This window comes from Pongo pygmaeus, chromosome 16, assembly GCF_028885625.2.
Source record: "Pongo pygmaeus isolate AG05252 chromosome 16, NHGRI_mPonPyg2-v2.0_pri, whole genome shotgun sequence".
Classification (NCBI taxonomy): domain Eukaryota; kingdom Metazoa; phylum Chordata; class Mammalia; order Primates; family Hominidae; genus Pongo; species Pongo pygmaeus.
The window spans coordinates 31523766-31551542 of NC_072389.2; the positions used below are offsets into that span (position 1 = coordinate 31523766).

Consider the following 27777-nt stretch of genomic DNA (forward strand, 5'->3'; position numbering starts at 1 on the left):
TGTGCATTTTTTTTTTTTTTTGAGACAGAGCCTTTCTGTGTTGCCCAGGCTGGAGTGCAATGGTGTGTTCTCAGCTCATTGCAACCTCTGCCCCCTGGTTTCAAGCCATTCTCATGCCTCAGCCTCCCAAGTGGCTGGGATTACAGGCATGAGACACTACATCTGGCTAAGTTTTGTATTTTTAGTAGAGATGGGGTTTCACCATGTTGGCCAGGTTGGTCTCAATCTCCATACCTCAGATGATCCACCCTCCTCGGCCTCCCAAAGTGCTGGGATTACAGGCATGAGCCACCATGCTCGGCCACTATTTTTTTTTTAATTGCACAAATTGTTCCAGTGTTGGCTATTGGAAGGTTTTTAAATTGTCTCTTGTATCATTTTGAAATACCTCCATAATTAAAGTTTGATGTTGTGTGGTTGGTTGGTTTTGTTGTTTGGCATTTTCTTTTGTTCAGTCACTACTATATGCTCCAGTCTGTGTATTTCATTGTGCTCCAGGCTAATTTGGTAATTTTATAATTTCTACTAATGTTTCCAACACCATATGACCTAATTCAGCACCACATAAATAGATCCACTCATTCTCATTTGTATGCAATCTAGCACTCCCTGTGAGCAAGTTGATGTTAATTTAATCTTACTACCTGAACAAGGTATACTGCTATGTAAAAATATACAAGTTGAAACAGTCAAAATACTGTGTAATTCCATTTATATGTCTCTCTAGAAAAGGAAAAAGTGTAGTGATAGTAAACAGTTCGGTGGTAACGGGGCTTGGGAAAGAGAAAGGTGAAATCAGTGAACTACCGAAGATTTCTGTTGGGCAGTGAAATTCCTCTCTTTGATACTGTAATGGTGGATACATAATAATGTTTTCCAAATCCTGAAGAACTTTGTAACACAAAGAGTGTACCTAAATTATGCAAATTAAAAACCTTATTTGGTAGGTAACAAGTTTGCCTTTTCACAGTATTTTACCTTTTCCAACTTATATTTTTTAGCAATATGCTTTTTAGATTTTTGAAGTGCACTTCATGGTTTTTAGATTTGCCTTCACCTAATTTTTGTAGGACAGGTGAGTCACACAATTGGGGCTTATCCTGAGAGGGTTATTAGCTTTGTCCAGGAAAGAATTTAAGGGCAAGTGGGTGATGTTAGACTGCAATATTTTATTGAATGGTAGTGCTCCTAGCAGAGCAGGGCTAACTCTTAAGCAGTGTGTTCAAAGTTGGCAACATATAGGCCTTTTGGCAACTGTATTTATATGCAATCAAACCCACTTTTAATTATACACAAATTGAGGGGCAGGTCAATGCAAATTGAGGCAGGAAAGGGGCAGTGACTTCTAGGTTGTCTCCATGGAAAGGGGCAGTGACTTCTAGGTTGTCTCCATGGAAAGGGGCAGTGACTTCTAGGTTGTCTCTATGGAAAGGGGCAGGAACTTCTGAGTTGTGGCCATGGAATTTGTAAACACTTATGTGGTTGGTAGGAGTGTCTCATGTGAGTGACAAATGAAGACTGCCAGGGATCACATTTGCCACAATGTACTGGTTTCTGCCAGTTTTTTCACTTTATCTTTTCTGGAGCAGATCTTATTTTGGTCATCAAGGTTGTGAAACCAGAAAACAAGTCCTTCCAGTCTCCTACCTCATAATGACAAAAGACATTGAGCATATTTTCATGCGATTTTGGATATGACTATGGCTTTCCTTTGAGAATTGGCTATTTAAGATCTTGCCATTTTTGATTGGGATATTTGTCTTTTTAATTTTGAGTTGAAAGACATTGCATATTCTGGATAATAGACCATTATCACCTATAAAATTTGCAATTTTCAAATATTTTCTGCCATTCTTTGGGTGCCTCTTTATATTTGATGGTGGACTTTAAATTGCAAAAGGTTTTAATTCTAATGAAGTTTAATATTTCTATATTTTCTTCTTTCCTTTGTGCTTTTCAGTGAAATATCTTGAAACATTGTTTAACTAAAGACCACAAAGATGTAGTCCTGTGTTCCTTTTCATGGGTTGGCCGTGTTTAGCTCTTATATGTAGATGGATTCTCATTTTGAGTCAATTATGTTTCTGGCATGAGGCAAGAGTCTAACTTGCATGTGGATATCCACTTCACCCAGAAACATTTGACAAGAAATTATTGCTTCATACCTAATTTATTTGGCCACATTATAAAAGCATTTCACCATAAATGTAAGGATTCATTTTTGAGTATTATATTCTACTCCATTGATCAATGCATATATCCTATACTAGTACCACAAATCTTGATTACTATTACTTTGTAGTAAGTTTTGAAATCAGGAAGCATATGTGTACTATGCAAACCCTTTTTGTCCTTCTCAAGAGTGTTTTGGCTGCTCAGGATCTATATTATATACACTTTTAGGATAACCTTCTGAATTTAGGGGAAGGTAATGCCACCTGGGGTTTTGAGAGAAGTTGCATTAATTCTATAGATCCATTTGAAAAATATTGCCAACTAAACAATATTAACCCTTCTAAACAATGAGCATTCAAAGATTTTCTATTAATTTTGTTCAATATGCGTTCTATAGTTTTTAGTGTACATATCTTATACTTAATTTGATAAGCTTATTCCTAAGTATTTTTGATGCGATCTCAATTGGAATGGTTTTCTGAGTTTTGTTTTTAGATTGTTAATTGCTAGTATAGAGAAATTTAAAATATTTTATATATTTTACTGCAAACTTCTTTGAACTAGTCTTTAAATTCTAAACATATTTGATTAGAGTCCTTTTTACTTTTTATACATAAGATCATGTCATTTGCAAACAGTCAGAGTTTGACTTACTTTCCATACTAGAAACATTATATTTATTTTTCTAAACGAATTGCCCTGTCTACATTCTCTAGTACAATGTTGCAAACAAGTGTCAACAGTGGAAATATTTGACTTGTTTCTAATATCAGAGAAATTAGTGAACCTTTCAGATTACTTATGATGATATGTGAGCTTTTCATAGATGCCCTTTGAAATGAAGAAAGTTCTCTTATCTGCCTAATTTGCTGCATGTTTTTATAATACTGAATCTGTACATTTTCAAGTGCTTGTTGCACACCTTCTGAGATGATTGTGTAGTTTTTATTCTTTGTTCATATAGTGTATGACATTAGTTGTATCATATGTTGAACCAAATTTGCATTCCTGAGGTAAATACCTTTTGCCGTAGTCTATAATACTTTCTACATGTTACTGATTTCATTTGATAATATCTCCCTTGTGATTTTTGTCTCTGTATTTATAAGGCATATTGGTCTTCATTTTCCGTATTTGGAATGTCTTCGTCTAGTTGTTCAATCAAGGTAAACTAATTCATAGTATACAATAGGAAGTGATCCATATTCTACTTCTTAATTATTATTGTATGGTTTTGAAATATTTTTGATAAATTAGTATTAATTTTATGTGATTTTAATAACACATAATTCCTGATGAGGGCAGGGAAGTGAATCCTAAGAACAATCATGTGAGTTTGGAAGGAGACCCTTCCCCAGCTGAGCCTCAGCCTGAACCATCACCTACATCTAGACCAAAGACCCAGAGAAACTGTGAGTAATATGTGTGCGGTTCTGAGCCACTAAGGTATGTAGTAATTTGTCATGCACCAAGTAGTAAGTAATATACCTGACAGTAATTGTAAGGTGGTATTCTGGATTAGGTCCTGGAATAGGTAAGTATATCATTATTAGAAAGCCTGGTAAAATATGAAGGAAGTTTGTAGATCAGTTAATAGTCTTGAAAAACAGTTAAATTCTTAGTTTTCATGAATATGCTATGGTTATAATACATACTAACCTTCTAGTTAGCTGAATGGTATATGAAACTGTCTGTACTTACCTATGTGCATTTAGGTAAATCTGCAGTTATTTCAAAATAAATGTTTTTTTTAATATTATTATTTTGTTTTTTTAAGAAGAGTAAGCAAGTAAAGACATCAGCAAACACTTTTGCCTCCAGATACAAGTGGGCATGTAGGGAGAGAATAGTAAACTAGCTTTTCTTTTCTAGGCAACATTCGAAACCCAGGCACCACTGCTTCAGGAAGGTACCTTCAAGCTCCAAGGACTCTTGTCCTCATTCTCCTTCCCCACTACCTAGTCATTAGAGCATCAGCATCCACTGCTTGAAAGGGAGATGCCTTTTTTTCACATATCCCAGAAAGCCCCATTTTAGGACACCATTTAGCAGAGTATATTCAGGACCCCACTAACCTTTTCGGAAGACATAACTTCCAGATGATATAAAGCAAGAATAAGAAATTTCAGTGACAGGGAACAGAAATCATATTTCTGCATTCAACACTATTGATGAGAAGGCAGTCATAATGTGATTGTCCTCATTTACCTGTATATGAGCTTGGTCTGCAAACCTCCTGTCAACGTTTTTGGGTGATATCATCAACATCAACATCAAATCTTGCATAGGAGGTTTCAGAAGGTTGAAAATATAAACTCACAGGAGCAACATAGGAATCTCACAGGAAATGCAGCATCACCAAAGCTTCAGATTAGCACAAATGATGATAACATGGGGAACATCATGAGCAAGATGAATTGAAGAGTGATTCAGGAGAGTTGGATCTGAATGGGAGAAAATTTAGGAAAACCTTTGTTGGTGTATTTTCCTTATATGTTCCATCCCATGTAATCATAGGAGTGACAAAAGACAAGACAAATATCCACATATATATGTCTTGAAAACAGCTATTTTTCCAATAATTATAATATAATGATGTTATTATTATGCAATGTATTTCCACATGATAAAAGTATTAGTTTTATTGTTAGTGGTTTTGTTCTTTCATTCTGATATGGGAAATAATGACACGTTATGACTGATGCAATTGATACATCTCACAATTTATTAGAATATTTATTTTTCGGGGTTAGTGTAGGCTTCGTAATATACTACATGGTTTATATGTTATCATTTCATACCGTCCACTTGCCATCTCAGGAAGTAAGCATTATTCCCGCTCCTCTGGTCCATTTTCAAGTCTGAGCTAACTCTTGACAGGACAGGCCTAAAGGACCGTTGAGTTTGATTCTGTATGCCCCAGAGTCTTTGCTCACAGCAACTACATAGAATATGTTTTGTCTTATATGGTAAATGCTTTTCAGATCTAGTTTCAGACAGCTTAGCCTACCTCGTGGTCTTGAAGTTATTTTCCTGAATTGTATTCTGTATACTCTACTAAATATGTTTATATTTATGTCTATGAACCAACTATAATTAATTTTGTGTGTAATGTCAGGTCATAGGTCAGATTTTAATTTCTCCCTGTGGATATGCAATACCCTGGAACATTTTAATAAAATTCCAAGTTTCCCCCATGCAGCAACTTAAATATATGCTTATACATGCATATGTCTGTTGTTTAAGTTATTGGTTGTTTATTCTGTCTCTGTGCAAATACCACACTCTTATTATTAAGAGAGTCTATTCAAGAATTTTCTCTCTAGAGATTGTTCTTTCTCTTCTTTTTTAAGAGATAATTTTGTTCTCTCACGCCAACTGGGGTACAGTGGCACAAACACAGAACACATTCTGTGTGTGAGCTGCTGGACTCAAGTGACCCTCCCCACTCAGCCTCCTGAGTAGCTGGGACTACAGGTGCCAGCCACCAAGCCAGGCTAATTTTTAGTTTTTTTTTTTAGTGGAGAGGAGGTCTCTCTTTGTTGCCTAGAACTCCTGGCCTTAAGCAATTCAGACTTCACATCTGAATGCAAGGAGCAACCTCTTCTTAACCGTGCAGGTGTGAACTTCATGATGTTGTTTCATTTTCTCCTTGTACAAAAGATTTAGACATTGGACTCCATAATTCCTTCCACCTCACCTCCATGTATGTGTACATGACAGTTCTCTGTACGGATCACCCATTCTATTAGATATGAATTATTTTCTTATTTTTGATGAGTGATTATTAAACTCGTTTTTAGTTCTCAGTGATACAAAAAAATACCAGTTAGAAAATGTGTGCATCATGTGCTGTAATCAGAAAATATTTTTGTGCCATTAGCTTACAAAAAGGAATTTCAATATTTTATTTATTATCATTTTCTTCCAGTTTAATAGTCTCAAAATGTTTTCATGCTTGTGAATTTTTTAGATTTTACTTTTGTTGTCTTACTCAAAACTTAGGCAAAGATTGGAGACGTTTGTTCAAGTTGTGTGAGACATGAGCAATCAACAGAGCAAAACACTGGTATTTTATGGGAATATGTAATAATAGATGGGCACTTGCCCTGCTAGGTGTGGCAGCAGTCAGGCTCTGTGGGCTTCAGTGCTGTAAACAGAATTGACAGATCATGCTTTAAGGAAAAAAGTGCCCCTCATCTGTCGTATGACAGCCTGGCACCATTTTGTTACCAAACCCAGGTTTGGTCATGGCCACTTGCAAAATCAAATAACAGAAGGGTAGTAAAAAGAGTCACTGGCTGGGCATGGTGGCTCACATCTGTAATCCCAGCACTTTGGGAGGCCAAGGCAGGATGCTCACCTGAGGTCAGGAGTTCAAGACCAGCCTGGAAAATATGGCAAAACCCTGCCTCTACTACAAATACAAAAATTAGCCAGGCACAGTGGCATGTGCCTGTAATCCCAGCTACTGGGGGACAGAGTGAGACTGCTTCTCCAAAAAAAAAAAAAAAAAAAAGAAAATCACTTTATTTCCAGAGCTTAACAATGTGGAAGGGCTGGATTTGTATCTAAAGGAACCACATACGTTTTCTGGGCAGAAAACAGGGTTTTAAGAAGAAATATTGGCAAGCAGGGCATGCAGAAAGGGTGTGGAGGTGTAGGATCTACATGACTTGTTGCATGACTTATTCTCTAGTCTTGGGTCATTCATTAGCCTGCCCAGGATCACTGGGGACAGAGTCAGGTTGTGGTTTAACTGATGTCTTGAGACAGTCTCTCTATGGAGGAGAATTCTAGTGGATGCTTATTTTGGTTCAAGATTTGGTAATTTCTAAACAAACTTATACTTAGATAAGCTGACAGTGCTTGCTGGTGGTTTGGCTGCTGGAAAGGAAGGAGGTAAAAGTTTGAATTTGCATTTCTAAGGAGCTAAGTAAGGCATGAACACACAGGAAAAAGAAAAAGTAAATATTTTTTAAGGAAAATGAAGTACTTGGTTACAACACCCCACTGTCAAATTCCACTTTATTTTTATTCAGTTGGAGCATCATATTCATTTGGTGTGCTTCCTACTGAAAGGGGGCATAGTTATAGAGCATTAGAATGGAACCTGTTTACCTGGAGTTGGAAATATTCTTGAGTTTTCAGCAGGAACTTACTGTGCATGTATGATGTGAGGATCCAAGAATTTCTGAGAATGATTTCCTGCATCTCCATGCAGAGTGTACAACAGCAATAAAATTCATAGCAGCTGAAGAGGGCATTTAACAGTATTAATAATATATATAAAAGGATTTTATGCACCAGGAAGACGACTAAATCATGATGTCATAGAGTCCTGAGAGAGGGCATCTATAGCAGAAATATGGGTATCTACATGCATAGCTTGGGTTATATTGTGAAAATAATTTGGTGTGTGTGTTTGTGCGTGTGTGTGTGTGAGTGTGTGTATGTGTGTAAAATGGTCAGCCTTAGTGAATGCACAAGTGCCACCCTGGGCTGTAGTGAAGATATCTAAAGCCATATGATTTAAAGACATCATAAGATTAGACATAGCATTAGTTTGCTCGTGCACGTCTTTTAGGGCTGAGGATGTTTCTGGAGTTATCCAGAAAGTACACACAGCATTTAGTTTTAATTATAGTGCAAAGCCCCAAATGTCATTTGTACCCAGAGCGCCTGTGGAGATATGAGTACATGTTGGTTAACTATACATATTTAACATGCTACTAGAGGAGTTGTAAATATTCATAAAGGTGGTCCTGACCCATGTATATTAAGAAATATCCATGGAACATATGACTTATTTATTTGGGGGCAGAGACTTAACTTTTAAATGTATTATAATTATGCCCTATATTTCAAAAGTTCTTTTGAGGGCAAAGGCATACAAGTGTGCATTTACTGTAAACCGGCCAAAACTAGTTTATGGTGGGTGATCTTTTATCAAGAGAAAATTACTGAAATTGGTCTCTTGTCTACTTTAATCTGTAGTTATGGCTGGTGGAACAGTGCCTGGGGTCAGTCAGTCAGCTTATCTTGAGGCTAGTGCTTGCTTGGCTGCTAGAGAAACACAGAAACCTTGTGGCAGTTGTAAACATAGTCTGCTTTTTTTAAAGTGTAGGAATGTGAGACTTAACTCTTGCCGGGCATGTTCTTAAGTCCTGTTCATAGTTTGGTATTTTATTGTTATAAAGAGTCTGTTTTACAGTTTTTACTGTAACATTAATGCTGATCAGTTGTGCCTAAATTCCCATAACGGGAGGAAGGTATAGTGAAGCCTGTTCAACACCCCTCTTGTAGTCATGTCCTGAATTAGTTTTTCAGGTTGCTTTGGCTAACATGGGGGTAGGGAGTGTCCATTAAGTTGTTGGGGGCTTAGGAATTTATTTTATAGTTTATATTCTCCTTTTTTGTCAAGGTATGCCAGAGGCAGTATCCGTAGCCACACTTTTATTTTCTCTCATGTCAATGCCAGAGCGGCGTGCTACGTGACCTGGGTCCATCATGTTCCTTGGTGCGACCACTATGGCCAAGGGACTTAGAATCAAAGTCTTATATCCAGTTACATCCAATTCCAGTCTGTAGGCCAGACTGGAATGAATGTGGGCAGGCCGTCATTAATCCTTAAAACCCCTTTTAAACAATAAGAGCCAAAAACTGAAAGTCAAAATGTAAGGTTATATAACTGAATTGTCTCTGAATTTTATGCATTCAGCTGTTGTAATCTTGGCGTATAGGAACTACAGCTATACAAAACATAAGTATTTTATTTAGCTGTTTAGGCATCCATATGCCCATCCTTTACTTGGGGGGGTCTGAATTCCACAAGAACCGGCCCTTACAATCTCATGCATTTGTATCTTCCATGATAGTTCCTGGGTCTGGAGAAATTGAACAGTTTTAAATTCTGGATATATTAATAAAACAAAATATTCACCATTAACAACATTTTAAGCAAAAATACCATAAGCCTTGTCTTGTTCTAAGAGTGACAGGACTGAGATGCGCGGATCATGAGGTCAGGAGATCGAGACCATCCTGGCCAACATGGTAAAACCCCGTCTCTACTAAAATACAAAAAAATAGCTGGGCATGGTGGTGCACACCTGTAGTCCCAGCTACTCGGGAGGCTGAGGCAGGGGAATTGCTTGAACCGGGGAGGCAGAGATTGCAGTGAGCCAAGATCATGCCACTGCACTCCAGCATGGGCAACAGAGCGAGACTCTGTCTCAAAAAAAAAAAAAGAATGAGTGACAGGAAAGGAAGCCTATAGGTAGATAAACATTTAAGTTATTTAGTATTAAGGCACAGAATAAATTATATTTCATATATTTCTATTTCAGGTAGAAGGAAAATTATTAAATACATGCCTGTTCCTGTGTTGCATGAAAGCAGTGTACTTTGATTATTGCCTTTGCTTGAGTCTAAAGATGAGGCTTTGGTTAAGTTAACTTGAGTTTGATGTTAGATGCTGGCAGGAGTCTGTGTCTTCTTTAGGGGAGCTACATGTATCCAGGAGTCAATTCCTTGTACCTTAACACCACAAAGATTAGTTAATAGCACCTGATAAGAATTTTTCAGCGTGTTGGAGGTGGTGATACACATCACAGTGATTAATGTTTTTTATCTTTGATAAGCCCCAGCAGTAAGTCAGAGACTTAATTTAAGATTCAATTTTGGAGATGTCTGTGAAAGATGTTAGAAAGCTTAAAATATTTGATCAAAACTAAACCACAGGTCCTTGTAAAACAATAGTTATTCATTTAACCAAAGTGATCACTGAAAGACTTTAAAGGCAATAGAAAAAGTTACACGGATATAAAATCCTTACTCCTTTCAAATTTCAGGGGTTTTGTAAAAGCAATTAAATTCTTAATAAAGGCAGCATAGGAACTATCTTCATAAAATGTAAAATCTTTGTTTCTTAAGCCAGTTACCAAAAAGTCAAAGGAAAACCTTTTTTAGTGTGACTGCCTCTCCTTAGAAGAAAGCCCATTTAGATAATCGGGAAGTACAACTTAAGATAAAAAGTGTTTGAATTGTCTGTTCATGTCCTTCGCCCACTTTTTGATGGGGTTGTTTGTTTTTTTCTTGTAAATTTGTTGGAGTTCATTGTAGATTCTGGATATTAGCCCTTTGTCAGATGAGTAGGTTGCGAAAATTTTCTCCCATTTTGTAGGTTGCATGAACAGACACTTCTCAAAAGAAGACATTTATGCAGCCAAAAAACACATGAAAAAATGCTCACCATCACTGGCCATCAGAGAAATGCAAATCAAAACCACAATGAGATACCATCTCACACCAGTTAGAATGGCAATCATTAAAAAGTCAGGAAACAACAGGTGCTGGAGAGGATGTGGAGAAATACGAACACTTTTACACTGTTGGTGGGACTGTAAACTAGTTCAACCCTTGTGGAAGTCAGTGTGGCGATTCCTCAGGGATCTAGAACTAGAAATTCCATTTGACCCAGCCATCCCGTTACTGGGTATATACCCAAAGGACTATAAATCATGCTGCTATAAAGACACATGCACACGTATGTTTATTGTGGCATTATTCACAATAGCAAAGACTTGGAACCAACCCAAATGTCCAACAATGATAGACTGGATTAAGAAAATGTGGCACATATACACCATGGAATACTATGCAGCCATAAAAAATGATGAGTTCATGTCCTTTGTAGGGACATGGATGAAATTGGAAATCATCATTCTCAGTAAACTATCGCAAGAACCAAAAACCAAACACCGCATATTCTCACTCATAGGTGGGAATTGAACAATGAGAACACATGGACACAGGAAGGGGAACATCACACTTCAGGGACTGTTGTGGGTGGGGGGAGGGGGGAGGGATAGTATTGGGAGATATACCTAATGCTAGATGATGAGTTGGTGGGTGCAGTGCACCAGCATGGCACATGTATACATATGTAACTTACCTGCACATTGCACACATGTACCATAAAACCTAAAGTATAATAATAATAATAATAATAATAATAATAATAAAAAGTGTTTGAATTTAATCAAACATGGGAAGAGTGTGTACAAGGTTTTGAGTAGAACTGGGGAATACATGACTCTTAGTAGCTGTATAAGTTTCCTGATTACAGTGAAAATTTAGACACACCAAAAACAAGAACAACAAAAAAACCCAAGAGTATGGAATCAGGTTATTCTGGATGAAAACATTTCTTTTATAGACCTCTGAGATAAAATATTTCAGCATCAGCCACAACAACATTTAGAACTAAGGAGAAAAGTTACAGGAGCTGACAAGAAGCTGAAGGATAGAGTTCTCATCCCAGGCCACATCAAAGGGAGAAAAAGCTGATAGCAGCAAGACAACAATTGAACATTTGAGATATGAATCTCAGAAGCTTTCAAAAGAAGTAGATTATAGAATGGAAAATCAAAATTTATTGTAATTTTATTAAGAGTAAATTGATACCTTAAGAAAATCTTGATTTAACCTAGGGGACCATTCTTTAGAAAGACTATTATTAACAATTCCTTTTTAATTATGGCTAACTTAATTGCATACAAAATTTCTTCTATACTGGCTCAATTGTGAGAATTGAGTGAGGTTCTATGGGTCTCTGGTTTTTAGGATTTGAGGCAGAATCTTGTTCATTTGATCTAAAGATTTTCTGCTTCTTCAAATCAAGTAAGCATTTAGTAGGCTACCTGTGTACTTGAATTCCAAGAACACTATTATAAACTAGCCAGCAACGTAAATCTATAGGAATCAGATGAACCTGATTGTTGCTTTGCCTTTGCAGTCCATTGACATAACTATGCCAACCTTGCCTTTGAAGCTTGAGTGTTGCTACTTGCTCCCAAGATTCCCTGAAACCCAGGTATTCCCATTGCACTTTGATTTTCCAATTGGTGTACTGTGGTTTCTATATTAAGGTCTGGTCCACAGAGAGGAGAGATCAGGGAGCTCTTCAGTTGTGCCCAGCCTCCCCTCATAAATCTACCTAACAAAGTCCTGATAAACAGTATGTTTTCTGGAGTCTATCAATATGGGTAAGTTGCATTTATTTATTTATTTATTTATTTAATTTATTTATTTATTCATTTATTTCGAGACAGAGTCTCACTTTTTTTGCCCAGGCTGGAGTGCAGTGGCATGATCTCAGCTCACTGCAACCTCTGCGTCCTAGATTCAAACCATCCTCCTGTCTCAGCCTCTTGAGTAGCTGGGGCAACAGGTGTGTGCTACCATGTCTGGCTAATTTTTGTAGTTTTTTGTAGAGATGGGGTTTCACCATGTTGGCAAGGCTGGTCTTAAACTCCTGACCTCAAGTGATGGACCTGTCTCCCCTTCCCAAAGTGCTGGGATTACAGGCATGAACCACCATGCCCTGCTGTAAGTTGCTTTTAAATGGCAAATCCATTCTAGCATTCCTGTCTCCCCAGGCCTATGAATTCCTTCATCCAGCATAATACAGGGAAGATGGGGGAATCACCAACTTGCTCATGGTCATACATCTGTTGAACTATATTTCAGCCAACCAGTCATAAAACTACTAATACCATCCTTAAATACCGAAGCTGCAACATTAAACTGGAATATCTGCTTAAGGGCCCCATATCATTAAATTTGGACTGATTCAAGTTTATATTCCTTCTACTGTTATCAACACTTTTTTTTTCTTGTTTTGATTTCTTACAGATGAGGTCTTGTTCTTTTGGCCAGGCTGGAGTGCAGTGGTACAGTCATCACTCACTGCAGCTTCAAACACCTGGGTTTCAGCATTCATCCCACTTCAGCCTCCTGCGTAGCCGGGACTACAGGTACAAGCCACCACACCCAGCTATCCACACCCATAATCTTTATTTCCACATAGGGTCTTCAGATTTCTGTTTGCATTAGTTAGAAAACTCAGGTAGCTTTTTTGATATATATCACACCTCGTCATGGGAAATACTATCCATCAGCTTTAGGGGCCTGTTGTAACTTTAGTCTCACCATGAGTCTAGAAGAAACACAGCTGTCAGGGGTGGGTCTTGAAGGTAATCAGCAATGTATTGTTTGACAGCTGCTTCAGGGGAAGCCATTACCGTTTCCTTAGGCATTGTAGATGTAAGCTACTCAGACACATACGGAAAGGCCTACATCACTTTGAGTGGGAAGGCCATTGCCAAGGGGGTGGCTGTAAGGCGGCCACTTCTGCTGGCAATAAAAACTCTTTGGAATTTAGGAGATCAATGTCCCCAGCCACATCAGTCTTCCCATCCATCCTCATCCCAAGTTACAGGATGCTATTCTTTCTCAACTTCCACTTCAACAGTAGACACCCTGCCAGACTAAGAAGTTCAATGTTTCTTGTAATTCAGCCAGTGGCATGATAAGGGCTTGTGTTTGACTTTTAGCAAATACTTCCCTGTGGCTACAAGAGAGTTTTCTGGCTCAGAGCATGGGTAGAAACTCTTAGGCTGTTTATGTGGAGCTGGTTCTGCAAAATTGAATCCCTAAGCTCATTATCGTCTTTCATGAAATTTCCCAGTGAATTAGAAGCAACAAAACCATCATCACTATGTTCCATGGTTTTACGCAAATGTCTGTATCACATACAGAGTGAACAAGTACCTTGCCTCTTATCAGTGCTTAATTAAGAGTATCAAATGCAGATATTTTGGGGATCTCTAAAAACAGTTCTGTCATTGACTGTCATTGCTCTTTCTACTGTTAGAAGTACAGCTCTTAGAATTTAGGTCCAATCATATTAGAAAGCCTATTCTAGAAACCCCAAATTTGATTAAGGACACTCATCCTTAAAATTCTCTTCCTATAGAATGGTTCTTACTACCGAAATCTATACTAGTCAGGGTTATCTAGAGCAACAGAATCAATAGGATAGATACGTAGGAGCTAGCGATAGATAGATAGATAGATAGATAGATAGATAGATAGATAGATAGAATGAATGATGGATAGGGATTTTTAGGGGAACCGAATCACATGATTATGGAGGCTGAGCATTTCCACCACATGCCATGTAAAGCTGGAGATCCTAGGATGCTTGTTGGGTACCATAGTCTAAGTCCAAAATGCTCAAACCAGAGAAAACCTTGGTTAAACCCTCAGTATGAGGCTGAATGCCATCAGAAAGTCTTTCAATTGAGTCCCCTGTCATTTTGAAATACCACCATATTTAAGATTTGACATTGTTATGTGGCTGATTCATTGGTTGCATTGTTGTTGAGCATTTTGTCATTTGATCACCACAAGATACTCCAGGCTAATTGTATTCAGTTCCTGTTCGAGTCTATTATTGACCTTTTTCTCACAGATCCCTACCTTTTTTGTTGGAGAATGAAATTAAAAATGAAGATTTGGGCACTCACTGGTTGTACACATTGTTACTGGGGAATGTGTTGATTGGAGGCCTTGTTAGCTAGCAGAGCAAAGAGTAAATATACACATATGTTTACAAATTTCTACAAGTCTCCATATGTATCCACATTAAATTAAACATGAATTCCTACAGCGTCCTCAGTCCCACACGATCTTATTCAGCACCATGTGAATCTGTCTACCCATCTCACTTATCTGTATGTAGCCTACCACTGTAATATTTAACCACCTGAAAATGCACGCATAGTGGTTTCGGAATAAGAAACATACAACCCCGTGGGAAACACCCTTACCACCTGTTTATGTATACCAACTGCTTATGTATAAATCCTTTCGCCTTTAGACAGAATCTGCACTTATTATGTCAGTTGCTTAGGTCAGCTTCTTTTTCCCCTTCCTTCAGTGGATTATTTCATAAATTTATATAAAGTATTTTCTCTGCATTTGTTCCTGGGCTGTTCCTATCTACTGAATAAGTATTTTTGTTAATTTACATACATGTAGGTTCACTCTTTGTGTTATAAAGTTTTGTGGGAGTTGAAAAACTGTATCTTTTATCCACATTACAGTAGCATACATAATAATATACAAAAAGAAATTTTCTGTCTTTACAGATTTGTCTTTCTTTTTGGCTGAGACCCTGGTAACCAGTAAACTCTTTACTGTCTCTATCCTTATGCCTTTTCTAGAGTGTCATATATTTTTTAAAACAAAAAGTATTTTGCTTTTTCCAAATTGGTTTTTGGATTTAGTAATATGCCTTTTGGATCAGTAAAGGATATCTTATGGTTGGGATTTGCATTTCCCTAATGACAGAGGCATTGAGCATCTTTCCATATGCTTATTAAATATTACTATAGCTTCTTTGGAGACATCACTGTTCAAATTTTCTGTTTTTGATTGGAGCATTTGCCTTTGGATTTTTGAGTTGTAAGATGTTGTAATATATTCTGGATTATAAATTCTTATTGGCTATTTGACATACAAAGACTTTTCTCCCATCTTTAAATTGTTTTTATTATTTTATTATGTACTTTATGACATATTTTATTAGGGATGTTTCAATATATCTATTTTCTCCTTCCTCTTGTGCATTAGTTTTCATATCTTAGAAACCATTGTTTAACCTTTGTTAAACAATTTGTTTTTAGTTTTGTCTATTTAGGTGTATGATTGTATTAGTCTGTTTGCACACTGCTATAAAGAACTACCTGAGACTGGGTAATTAATAAAGAACAGTGGTTTAATATATCCACAGTTCTACAGGCTGTACAGGAGGCATGACTGGGGAGACTTACAATCATGGTGGAAGGCAGAGGGGAAGCAAGCACATCTTACATGGCTGGAGAAGGAGGAATAGATAGAAGAAGGAAGTGCCACACACTTTTAAACATTTTGTGATAACTCACTATCATAAGAACATCAATGGGGAATCTACCCCAATGAGTCAGTCGCCACCAACCAGGCCCCTCCTCCAACATTGGAGATTACAATTTGCCATGAGATTGGGAAGGGACACAAATCTAAACCATATCATCCTGCCCCTGGCCCTCCTAAATATCATGTTTTTCTTATATTGCAAAACTTCTCAATAGTCACCCAACTCTTAACTCATTTCAGCATTAACTCAAAAGTCCACAGTCCAAAGTCTCATCAGAGATAAGGCAACTCCCTTCTACCCATGAGCCTGTAAAATCAAAAGCAAAGTCCTTACTTTCAATATACAATGGGGGTACAGGCATTGGGTAAATACACTCATTCCAAAAGTTAGAAATCAGCTAGAACAGAGGGGCAACAGGCCCCATGCAAGTTTGAAACCCAGCAGGGCAGTCATTAAATCTTAAAGCTCCAAAATGATCTCCTTTGAGTCTGTATCTCACATCCAGGCCACATTGATGCAAGGGATGGGCTTTCAAGGCCTGATCTCTCTTCTCTGTAGACCAGACCCAATGCAATGGGAATAATTGGGTTTCAGGGAATCTTGGGAGCAAGTATAGCAACACTCAGTCTTCAAAGACAAGGTTGGCATAGTTATGTCAATGGACACCAAAGGAAAAGCAACAATCAGGTTCATCTGATTCCTATAGATTTACATTGCTGGCTAGTTTATAATAGTGTTCTTGGAATTCAAGTACACAGGTAGCCTACTAAATGCTTACTTGATTTGAAGAAGCAGAAAATCTTTAGATCAAATGAACAAGATTCTGCCTCAAATCCTAAAAACCAGAGACCCATAGAACCTCACTCAATTCTCACAATTGAGCCAGTATAGAAGAAATTTTGTATGCAATTAAGTTAGCCATAATTAAAAAGGAATTGTTAATAATACTCTTTCTAAAGAATGGTCCCCTATGTTAAATCAAGATTTTCTTAAGATACCAATTTACTCTTAATAAAATTACAATAAATTTTGATTTTCTATTCTATAAGCTACTTCTTTTGAAAACTTCTGGGATTCATATCTCAAATGTTCAATTGTTGTCTTGCTGCTATCTGGTTTTTCTCCTTTTGATGTGGCCTGGGATGAGAACTCTATCCTTCAGCTTCTTGTCAGCTCCTGTAACTTTTCTCCTTAGTTCTAAATGTTGTTGTGGCTGATGCTGAAATATTTTATCTTAGAGGTCTATAAAAGAAATGTTTTCCTCCAGGATAACGTGATTCTTTACTCTTGGGTTTTTTTTTTTTTTTTTTTTTTTTAGTTGTTGTTTTTGGTGTGTCTAAATTTTCACTGTAATCAGGAAACTTATGCAGCTACTAAGAGTCATGTATTCCCTAGTTCTACTCAAAACCTTGTACACACTCTTCCCATGTTTGATTAAATTTATCTTAAGTTGTACTTCCCGATTATCTAAATGGGCTTTCTTCTAAGGAGAGGCAGTCACACTAAAAAAGGTTTTCCTTTGACTTTTTGGTAACTGGCTTAAGAAACAAGATTTTACATTTTATCAAGATAGTTCCTATGCTGCCTTTATTAAGTGTTTAATTGCTTTTACAAAACCCCTGAAATTTGAAAGGAGTAAGGATTTTATATCCGTGTAACTTTTTCTATTGCCTTTAAAGTCTTTCAATGATCACTTTGGTTAAATGAATAACTATTGTTTTACAAGGACCTGTGGTTTAGTTTTGATCAAATATTTTAAGCTTTCTAACATCTTTCACAGACATCTCCAAAATTGAATCCTAAATTAAGTCTCTGATTTATTGCTGGGGCTTATCAAAGCTGAAAAACATTAATCACTGTGAAGTGTATCACCACCTCCAACACCCTGAGAAAGTTCTTATTAGGTGCTATTAACTAATCTTTGTGGTGTGAAGGTACAAGGAATTGACTCCTGGATACATGTAGCTCCGCTAAAGACGACACAGACTCCTGCCAGCATCTAACATCAAACTCAACTTAACCAAAGCCTCATCTTTAGACTCAAGCAAAGGCAATAATCAAAGTACACTGCTTTCACACAACACAGGGACACGCCTCTATTATACTTTATTTAATAATTTTGCTTCTATCTGAAATAGAAATATAATTTATTCTGTGCCTTAATACTAAATAATTTAAATGTTTATCTACCTATAGACTTCCTTTCCTGTCACTCATTCTTTTTTTTTTGAGACAGAGTCTCGCTCTGTTGCCCAGGCTGGAGTGCAGTGGTGCGATCTTGACTCACTGCAATCTCTGTCTCCTGGGTTCAAACAATTCCCCTGCCTCAGCCTCCCGAGTAGCTGGGACTACAGGTGCGCACTACCATACTCAGCTATTTTTTTGTACTTTAGTAGAGATGGGGTTTTACCATGTTGGCCAGGATGGTCTCGATCTCCACAGGTGTGAGCCACCACACCCGGCCAGGGACTTTCTTTTTACTACACTTGGTTTTGCAAGTGGCGATGGACAAACCTGGGTTCAGTAACAAAATGGTGCCAGGCTTTCATATGATAGACGAGGGGCATATTTTTCCTTAAAGCAGGATCTGTCAATTCTGTTTACAGCACTGAGGCCCACAGACTCTTACTGCTGTCATACCTAGCAGGGCAAGTGCCCATCTGTTATTACATATTCCCATAAAATACCAGTGTTTTGCTCTGTTGATTGCTCATGTCTCACACATCTTGAACAAACGTCTCCAATCTTTGCCTAAGTTTTAACTAGGACAACAAAAGTAAAATCTAAAAAATTCACAATCATGAAAACCTTTTGAGACTATTAAACCGGATGAAAATGATAATAAACAAAAGAAAGATTGAAATTCCTTTTTGTAAGCTAATGGCACAAAATATTTTCTGATTACAGCACATGATGTACACACTTTCTAACTGGTATTTTTTATATCACTGAGAACTAAAAATGAGTTTAAAAATCACTCATCAAAAATAAGAAAATAATTCATATCTAAAAGAATGGGTGATCTGTACAGAGAACTGTCATGTACACGTACATGGAGGTGAGGTGGAAGGAATTATGGAATCCAGTCAATGTCTAAATCTTTTGTACAAGGAGAAAGTGAAACAACATCATGAAGTTCAAACCTGCACGGTTAAGAAGAGGTTGCTCCTTGCATCCAGATGTGAAGTCTAACTTTCCTGCCACACAAATCAATACCTTGTTAACCTTTCACATGTACAGCAAACTAAGCCATAGAATAGAAAGTATGACAGATCTTTTTAAGCATAAGAAGATCTTTTTAATGTGGGACAATTTTGCACAAGTTTCTGTCCTTCTTTTAGCCAGAGGTATTTAAGAGGAACTTTCTGGAAAATCATAAAACAGAATGTGTGACAGACGTTACACATTCTGTCACTTCTAATAAAAGTGATATTAACGCTCTATTTATGAAAGAGAAATAGGAGTAAAGATGAAAATAATTGATATGGTTCATTGAAAAATAATTATGAATGCATTTTTAAAATAGAGAAATAAAGGCCTTAAATCTATGATACAAAAACAAATATTTGGTTTTAGATGATGTTTACATGACCACAAAAAAGAGAATATTTATACACAAGTGTTTAAGACATTTGCACAACAAATTAAATCAAAATCAAGGAGAAATATCACAATGTAAAATCTAAAGTCTTAAGGGGTCATTGGTCAGCAAAGAGAATCATTTTTGAACAAACTCAGCTTTTTTTAAAAGACTTGAATTCCCTACCTCAACCCACAGCCTAGGCAGGGAGCTGCTGTCCTTGTGCAAAAAGAGCCCCCAGAGAGACTCTGAGCTCAGAGGCTCCCCTGTGAACCTGCCTTTGTTGGGGGTGGTCTGGAGGGGGACCCTGTTCACAGGATCATCTACAGCAGGGCAGGAGGTAGCCAGGGCTGCCTCTCCAGGTTTTCAACAACCTTGGCTGTTGTTAAAGACACTAAATACATAAAGTGGGTAGTGGTGTTCGGAGACTGCCTAAGATTCACAAGGACATAGACATTTAAGGGTCAATAGCAACGTTCTAAAGTTGTATATCCACAGCCTTATTCAAGGTACAGCAGAAAGAATTGGTGTATGTACAAGGCATGCAGGTCTGAACTTTTCTCACCTCATTATAGAGCAGCTCCATGGTTAAAAGTACAGGCCCTGGGCCAGGCACAATGGATCACGCTTGCAATTCCTATGCTTTGGGAGACAAAGAAGGGTGGATTGCTTAAGGCCAGGAGTTCTAGATCAGCCTGGGCAACAAAGAGAGACCTCCTCTCCACTAAAAAAATAAAAAATTAGCCGGGCATGGTGGCTTGCATCTGTAGTCCCAGCTACTCAGGAGGCTGAGTGGGGAGGATCACTTGAGTCCAGCAGCTCACACACAGAATGTGTTCTGTGTTTGTGCCACTGTACCCCAGTTGGCATGACAGAACAAAATTATCTCTTAAAAAAGAAGAAAAAGAACAATCTCTAGAGAGAAAATTCTTGAATAGACTCTCTTAATAATAAGAGTGTGGTATTTGCACAAAGATAGAATAAACAACCAATAACTTAAACAACAGACATATGCATGTATAAGCATATATTTAAGTTGCTGAATGGGGGAAACTTGGATTTTTACTAAAATGTTCCAGGGTATTGAATATCCACAGTGAGAAATTAAAATCTGACCTATGACCTGATATTACACAGAAAATTAATTATAGTCAGTTCATAGACATAAATATAAAAATATTTAGGGGAGTATACAGAACACAATTCAGGAAAATAACTTCAAGACCACGAGGTAGGCTAAGCTGTCTGAAACTAGACCTGAAAAGCATTTACCATATAAGACAAAACATATTCTATGTAGTTGAAGTGAGCAAAGACTCTGGGGCAAATAGAATCAAACTCAAGGTTCCTTTAGGCCTCTCCTGTCTAGAGTTAGCTCAGACTTGGAAAAGGACCAGAGGAGCGGGAATAGTGCTTACTTCCTGAGATGGCAGGTGGATTGTATGAAATGATAACATATAAACCATGTAGTATATTACGAAGCCTACACTAACCCTGAAAAATAAATATTCTAATAAATTGTGAGATGTATCAATTGCATCAGTTGTAACGTGTCATTATTTCCTGTATCAGAATGAAAGAACAAAACCACTAACAATAAAACTAATACTTTTATCATGTGGAAATACATTGTATAATAATAACATCATTATATTATAATTATTGGAAAAAAAGCTGTTTTCAAGACATATATATGTGGATATTTGTCTTGTCTTTTGTCACTCCTATGATTACATGGGATGGAACATATAAGGAAAATACACCAACAAAGGTTTTCCTAAATTTTCTCCCATTCAGATCCAACTCTCCTGAATCACTCTTCAATTCATCCTGCTCATGATTTTCCCCATGTTATCATCATTTGTGCTAATCTGAAGCTTTGGTGATGCTGCGTTTCCTGTGAGATTCCTATGTTGCTCCTGTGAGTTTGTATTTTCAACCTTCTGAAACCTCCTATGCAAGATTTGATGTTGATGTTGATGATATCACCCAGAAACATCGACAGGAGGTTTGCAGACCAAGCTCATATACAGGTAAATGAGGACAATCACATTATGACTGCCTTCTCATCAATAGTGTTTTAAAGCTTTCACATTTATGATGCATCTGTATTTGATAGATGTGAAAATGTACATTCTACGATGACTGGAATACACTGTTTTCTCTGTGACTGCTGGTTTCTCAGTGTTAAATTACGGTGCCTCATTGGCTATATTCTTGTTTGTTATTGAGGAAATATGCTTAAATCTTATCACATAAATTTATAAACTGCATTTATATTCTACCTGGAAGCTTCACCACTGTCCTCCATTAAGGAAGTCCAGTTTGTCCACTTCTCATTAAAGTGAGTGTCCAGAGAGGTGTTAGAAACTGCATTTATAATTTTAGACATATTAGAGTTATTAGTGGAGTACTAGAATTCTTATGTCACGTATGGAAATATAGTTCTATGAACCATGGTTTGAAAAATCCATTGAAGACAAAGATGAAAATTGTAAAGAGTTACTTGAAAAAATTACTGGCTTGGTAGCTCTCTAAAGACTTGGAAAAAAGTATTTTGAAACTTTAAACTGTAATCTTAGAAATATGAGCAATGCTTCCTGTAAACTTCATTACAGATTCCATTCTTTCAGCTGTAACATTTGTGTATCTTTTTCTTCATTCACATTTGTCCTTTTAATCACATGGCTGGTGATAGTAGAAATCACCCTATGATTAGTCACTGCAGAAGTGAATGCATAATGGTCTTTATAAGATATTTTGATCTGTACCCTTGCTAATCTGGTCAACTCTACTTTGGGTACTTGGATATTGGATCGGTTTCGGTGTCCCCTCATGAGTACACTGAGTGATGAAAAAACTCATACAGTCACAGTTAAGGGGGTTGACTGAAATTTCACCTAGAGTTTTAGACTCCAGGAAGGTTGAATTAAGTAAACACAAAGTCATGCCATTACATATATGAGACATTCCTTCCTTGAACTCAATCTTCTTATCAGGTTAGAGTGTGGAGACAGAGCATTGGGTTTGCCTCATGATGTGGTCTAAAAATTTGTATGTTTGCAATAGCATCTTTTGGAGACTTGTGTCCAGACCAGCCTCTATACAACTGTTGATTTAGGATACTGTGTGAAATCATATCTTCCATGCAGCTGAAGTTTGTCTGGGGACTCAGTGCTCAGCACTTTGTCATCTGCGCCTGTGACATCATGCTATTCATGGATGTCAATGGAAGTTCAATATGTAGCTCCATGGCTTTGTAGGCGTTTTAGGCATGGTTCCTGAAAACAACTCTGCTGCTACTAAGAAGAGTGCAATGGCCTCTTAATAGGAAACTGTGTGGAGAATTAGTGGGCAGCCAGTACACATGCAGAGTTATCAGTCAGCCTGTTTCCATCTCTCAGATCACTGCATGGAGGGTTGGAGATAAGCTGTATACTTTTTTTTTTTCCGCCTAATGAGATTTCTCTTCTTGTGCACAACATGTATATATCACTCAGTAGCATTCACCTGCAAAAACGCTGTTGTAAAGATTTATTCCCAGGCCTCTGGAAGCAAGGACTGCCCTAAATCAACTTATTATAAATATTTTTTGAACTCTGCTTACCTGCTATCTTGATGGCTTTAGGGTTGGCCAAGGGCAATATAATTCCACCATGCGAGTATCAACAGAGTGCACGGTCCTGAACAGTTCCTGATGGAGCCTGTAGAATGAAGAGAACTAAATTAGAACAGGTTTTCTGAAAGGTTTGAAGGTAAAGTTGTGTTTGGATTACTTGAAGAAGAAATCCCTGTACCAAGAAAACATGATCCTGAATGCAGAAATATGATTTCTGTTCCCTGTCACTGAAATTTCTTATTCTTGCCTTATATCATCTGGAAGTCATGTCTTCTGAAAAGTTTAGTGGGGTCCTGAATATACTCTGCTAAATGGTGTCCTAAAATGGGGCTTTCTGGGATATGTGAAAAACAGGCATCTTCCTTTCAAGAAGTGATGCTGACACTCTAATGACTAGGTAGTGGGGAAGGAGAAAGAGGAAAAGAGTACTTGGAGCTTAAAGGTACCTTCCTGAAGCAGTGGCGCCTGGGTTTCGAATGTTGCCTAGAAAAGAAAAGCTAGTTTACTATTCTCTCCCTACATGCCCACTTGTATCTGGAAGCAAAAGTTTTCTGCTGATGTCTTTACTTGCTTACTTTTCTTAAAAAAACAAAATAATAATATTTAAAAAAACATTTATTTTGAAATAACTGCAGATTTACATAAATGCACATAGGTAAGTACAGACAGTTTCATATACCATTCAGCTAACTAGAAGGTTAGTATGTATTATAACCATAGCATATTCATGAAAACTAAGAATTTAACTGTTTTTCAAGACTATTAACTCATCTACAAACTTCCTTCATATTTTACCAGGTTTTCTAATAATGATATACTTACCTATTCCAGGACCTAATCCAGAATACCACCTTACAATTACTGTCAGGTATATTACTTACTACTTGGTGCATGACAAATTACTACATACCTTAGTGGCTCAGAACCGCACACATATTACTCACAGTTTCTCTGGGTCTTTGGTCTAGATGTAGGTGATGGTTCAGGCTGAGGCTCAGCTGGGGAAGGGTCTCCTTCCAAACTCACATGATTGTTCTTAGGATTCACTTCCCCGTCCTCATCAGGAACTCATTCACGTGTTATTAAAATCACATAAAATTAACACTAATTTATCAAAAATATGTCAAAACAATACAATCATAATAAAGTAGAAAATAGATCACTTCCCATTCTATAGTATGAATTAGTTTACCCTGATTGAACAACTAGACAAAGACATTTCAAATAAGGAAAATGAAGACCAATATACCTTATAAATACAGAGACAAAAATCACCAGGGAAATATTATCAAATGAAATCAGCAACATGTAGAAAGTATTATACAGTATGGCAAAGTGTATTTACCTCAGGAATGCAAATTTGGTTCAACATATGATACAGTTAATGTCATACACTATATTAATAAAGAATAAAAACTACACAATCATCTCAGAAGGTGTGCAACAAGCACTTAAAATTCCCAGATTCAGTATTATAAAAACATGCAGCAAATTAGGCAGATAAATTTCTTCATTTCAAAGGGCATCTATGAAAAGCTCACATATCATCATAAGTAATCTGAAAGGGTCACTAATTTCTCTGATATTAGAAACAAGTCAAATATTTCCACTGTTGACATTTGTTTGCAACATTGTGCTGGAGAATGTAGACAGGGCAATTCGTTTAGAAAAATAAATATAATGTTTCTAGTATGGAAAGGAAGTCAAACTCTAACTGTTTGCAGATGACATGCTCTTATGTATAAAAAGTCCAAAGGACTCTAAGCAAATATGTTTAGAATTTAAAGAAGAGTTCAAAGAAGTTTGCAGTATATAAAATATATAAAATATTTTAAGTTTCTCCATACTAGCAATTAACAATCTAAAAACAAAACTCAGAAAACCATTCCAATTGAGATCGCATCAAAAATACTTAGGAATAAGCTTATCAAATTAAGTATAAGATATGTACACTAAAAACTATAGAACGCATATTGAACAAAATTAATAGAAAATCTTTGAATGCTGATTGTTTAGCAGGGTTAATATTGTTTGGTTGGCAATATTTTCCAAATGGATCTATAGAATTAATGCAACTTCTCTCAAAACCCCAGGTGGCATTACCTTCCCCTAAATTCAGAAGGTTGTCCTAAAATTATATATAATATAGATACTGAGCAGCCAAAATACTCTTGAGAAGGACAAAAAGGGTTTGCATGGTAGACATATGCTTCCTGATTTCAAAACTTACTACAAAGTGATAGTAATCAAGATTTGTGGTACTAGTATAGGGATATATGCATTGATCAATGGAGTAGAATATAATACTCAAAAATGAATCCTTACATTTATGGTGAAATGCTTTTATAATGTGGCCAAATAAATTAGGTATGAAGCAATATTTTCTTGTCAAATGTTTCTGGGTCAAGCGGATATCCACATGCAAGTTAGACTCTTGCTTCATCCAGAAACATAACTGACTCAAAATTATAATCCATCTAAATAGAAGAGCTAAACAGGGCCAACCCATAAAAAGGAACACAGGAATACATCTTCATGGTCTTTAGTTAAACAATGTTTTAGGATATGACACTGAAAAGCACAAAGGAAAGAAGAAAATATAGAAATATTAAACTTCATTACAATTAAAACCTTTTGCAATTTAAAGTCCACCATCAAATATAAAGAGGCACCCAAAGAATGACAGAAAATATTTCAAAATTGCAAATTTTATAGGTGATAATGGTCTGTTATCCAGAATACTTAGTGTCTTGCAACTAAAAATTAAAAAGTCAAATATCCCAGTCAAAAATGGCAAAATCTTAAATAGCCAATTCTCAAAGGAAAGCCATAGTCATATCCAAAATCGCATGAAAATATGCTCAATGTCTTTTGTCATTATGAGGTAGGAGACTGGAAGGACTTGTTTTCTGGTTTCACAACCTTGATGACCAAAATAAGATCTGCTCCAGACATGATAAAGTGAAAAACTGGCAGAAGCCAGTACATTGTGGCAAATGTGATCCCTGGCAGTCTTCATTTGTCATTCACATAAGACACTCCTACCAACCACATAAGTGTTTACAAATTCCATGGCCACAACGCAGAAGTTACTGCTCCTTTCCATGGAGACAACCTAGAAGTCACTGCCCCTTTCCATGGAGACAACCTAGAAGTCACTGCCCCTTTCCATGGAGACAACCTAGAAGTCACTGCCCCTTTCCATGGAGACAACCTAGAAGTCACTGCCCCTTTCCATGGAGACAACCTAGAAGTCACTGCCCCTTTCCTGCCTCAATTTGCATTGACCTGCCCCTCAATTTGCATATAATTAAAAGTGGGTTTGATTGATTGCATATAAATACAGTTGCCAAGAGGCCTATATGTTGCCAACTCTGAACACACTGCTTAAGAGTTAACCCTGCTCTGCTAGGAGCACTACCATTCAATAAAATATTGCAGTCTAACATCACCCACTTGCCCTTAAATTCTTTCCTGGACAAAGCTAATAACCCTCTCAGGATAAGCCCCAATTGTGTGACTCACCTGTCCTACAAAAATTAGGTGAAGGCAAATCTAAAAACCATGAAGTGCACTTCAAAAATCTAAAAAGCATATTGCTAAAAAATATAAGTTGGAAAAGGTAAAATACTGTGAAAAGGCAAACTTGTTACCTACTAAATAAAGTTTTAAATTTGCATAATTTAGGTACACTCTTTGTGTTCCAAACTTCTTCAGGATTTGGAAAACATTATTATGTATTCACCATTACAGTATCAAAGAGAGGAATTTCACTGCCCAAAAGAAATCTTCGGTAGTTCACTGATTTCAGCTTTCTCTCTCCCAAGCCTCTTGTTACCACTGAACTGTTTACTATCACTACACTTTTTCCTTTTCTAGAGAGTCATATAAATGGAAGTACACAGTATTTTGACTTTTTCAACTTGTATTTATTACATAGCAATATACCTTGTTCAGGTAGTATGATGAAATTAACATCAACTTGCTCACAGGGAGTGCTAGATTACATACAAATGAGAATGAGTGGATTCATTTATGTGGTGCTGGATTAGGTCATATGGTGTTGGAAACATTAGTAGAAATTATAAAATTACCAAATTAGCCTGGAGCACAATGAAATACACAGACTGGAGCATATAGTAGTGACTGAACAAAAGAAAATGCCAAACAACAACAAAACCAACCAACCACACAACATCAAACTTTAATTATGGAGGTATTTCAAAATGATACAAGAGACAATTTAAAAACCTTCCAATAGCTAACACTGGAACAATTTGTGCAATTAAAAAAAAAATAGTGGCCGAGCATGGTGGCTCATGCCTGTAATCCCAACACTTTGGGAGGCCGAGGAGGGTGGATCTCTGAGGTATGGAGTTTGAGACCAACCTGGCCAACATGGTGAAACCCCGTCTCTACTAAAAATACAAAACTTAGCCAGATGTAGTGTCTCATGCCTGTAATCCCAGCCACTTGGGAGGCTGAGGCATGAGAATCGCTTGAAACCAGGGGGCAGAGGTTGCAATGAGCTGAGAACACACCATTGCACTCCAGCCTGGGCAACAGAGAAAGGCTCTGTCTCAAAAAAAAAAAATGCACATATGCATTGTAAAATAAATATACATATTTAGATAATGA

General features: G+C 37.1%; 2 long non-coding RNA genes across 2 annotated transcripts in view; both read left to right on the plus strand.

The window, feature by feature from the left end:
* Window positions 1-22145, plus strand: part of LOC129013563 (uncharacterized) — a 30303-nt gene extending 8158 nt beyond the window's left edge. Inside the window, exons 2-4 of the long non-coding RNA XR_008494020.2 lie at window positions 12108-12224; window positions 12874-12995; window positions 21318-22145. This is a non-coding gene — a long non-coding RNA (uncharacterized LOC129013563). The remainder of the gene's footprint in view (window positions 1-12107; window positions 12225-12873; window positions 12996-21317) is intronic.
* LOC129013561 (uncharacterized) overlaps window positions 1-27777 on the plus strand; it is a 62452-nt gene that overhangs the window by 19649 nt on the left and 15026 nt on the right. The gene's annotated exons all lie outside the window — the stretch shown is intronic.